Genomic DNA, 2,355 nt, shown 5'->3' on the forward strand with positions numbered 1-2,355 from the left:
AACTCGTAGATAGTGAATGTAATTAAATGACCATCATTAATAAATAGTTATTAATGTTTTTATCAATAAGTGTTATTGATGTTTTATTTAATTTTATCTTATTAACCCTAATCCAATAAACTAACATCCTAGGCTGTCTTATAAGTCTTGAACTGTATGTAGAGACATATAGGGATCAATATTCAAGATACAGCCTAAAGGGTCTATAGTATAGGGATAAGGTTGGGTACCTTATCCTGGTAATACTATGGATACTGCCCACTTTGTAATTGATACAAACGCAGTGATCCAACGCATTCATGTAGGAGACACGCGAGTGGGGATATCTTGTGCAATGAGTTTGCATGAGACTGGACCGCAAAATAGTAACCACTACATATAACTCCGTTGACTAGTTAGGTTTTTATTTAAATAGGATGACCTAGGCAACTTAGTCTTACTCCTGAGTATATTATGAACTCCTGTTTACGAGAGATTGTCCTTTGACTTGTATGGGTGAAAGTGGCCAGTTCGCCGACTCAATATGCCTACCATTTTGGGGATAAGACCGAGTAAGTAGCTGGGAACATAATCATATAAGATGGATTTCACTTCTTCACGACTTCAGGGTAAGTAGATGAGTGTTCCCTTAAATGGTGTCTCTGGGACTTGAATAAAGAGCCCTACAATCTCACTGGCTCGAGAGGAGTTTATGTTCAATGGTTCACGAGGAGCACTGGTACTTGAAGATGTAAAAGTAACCCAGGGGTAAAATGATAATTTGACCAAGCTAATGTTACGAACACTTGTGAATGACTAGCTTGTTGTTATCGGTCTATATTCATGGACACAGAAACATATATGTAATGAGAAGAGTACAGTTGTGGATCTTTAGTTGAGTGTACCCACGGTTAACGAATATTGATTAATTTGGTTAATGAGTTTAGCCAATTAATCTCATATTGTTGAAGCTTGTGATCTCTAGGTCCATTAAATCCCCTTCCTTGCTTGTAAAGGGTATTGAAGTAATTTGTCATTAAATTAAATTTGAAATGTTCAAATTTAGAATAGGAAATTTTTTAATGTATGTTGATACATTTTAATATAAAATTTAATTTTGGACTTTATTATGAATTTTGGATATGATTCAAAATTAATAAATGAGAGAACAAAATATTTGAAAGGAGTTCAAATATTAATTTAATACAGATAAGATTCATATTGAAAACTATAGGTTAAAAATTATGTGCATTGAATGCGCATTAAAACTATAGGTTAAATGAGAGAAATATTTTTAAATATGATTCAAATGGGAAATTAAATTAAATATGTGATATTTAATTGGATGATTAATTAATTGAATAATTTTTTAATTTAATTAAATTGATTAAATCAAAACTTGTGAAACCCGGATTTCCACTTTTCCTACTTAAGCAAGTGATTAAAGGAATTAACTAAGTGAAAGTTAAATTCTATATTAAAGAGTAGGAAAATTCTAAGTGTTTCAATAGATTGTTTAGTAGCTTTGAGTTCAGCTTTAACTAGTGAAAAATTGGTTAAGTATGAATCCAAAAAGAACTATGCGTTGGAGGCTAGAAAGAAATGGCTTAAGTATTTGACAATGCGTTGGCCTTGTGCTAAGCGTTGATGTTGTGTCATGCGTTGGCCGTGAACATTTGAGAGGTTATTTGGGCGTTGAAAGAGGTTGAAGTATGGTCGAGAGGAAAGGCTATGCCGGGACAAGCATGCGGCAACCTATGTCTTGAGAGGTTAGAGCGTAAACGATAGCACTAGACGATAGTCGTGCTTCGCTAGACGATGGACGTCAGCGCTACACGATGAGCAAGAGCTATGCGACATCACTATGCGATGGTTGCTATGCGGCAACACTATGTGATGGTGCTATGCGGCGACACTATGCGATGGTATTATGCGGCAAACACTATGTGATTTGCTAAAAGATAAGCTATGGATGATGCTATATGGCGGCCTTGCTAAACAATAAGCCATGCGATGATGCTATGTGGCGGCCTTGCTAAACGATAAGCTATGCGAGATGCTATGCGCCGGCCTTGCTAAACGATGAGCTAGGCAATGAGACAAGCCATGGTGAATGCATGGTGAATTGTCTTTCCCGTTGCTAAGGTTTGTGGTAATAAGGTTTATGAGGTTGGTTGCGTTGGTTTTGAGCAGAAAGACTATAGACGTTGACAAGCAACAAAGACATAGATGCGTTGGTCATAAGGGATGCGTTAGCAAGAAGCCTGGGTGATGGTAAGCTATACCATGAGGTGTTGAGTTGAGATAAAGTTGACCCAAAGGTGGTTATGCGTTGGTGATGTGCTATGTGCCGAGGAATCCGAGGGCATGTACGGC

The sequence above is a fragment of the Benincasa hispida genome, chromosome 1 (assembly GCF_009727055.1).
Source record: "Benincasa hispida cultivar B227 chromosome 1, ASM972705v1, whole genome shotgun sequence".
Lineage (NCBI taxonomy): Eukaryota > Viridiplantae > Streptophyta > Magnoliopsida > Cucurbitales > Cucurbitaceae > Benincasa > Benincasa hispida.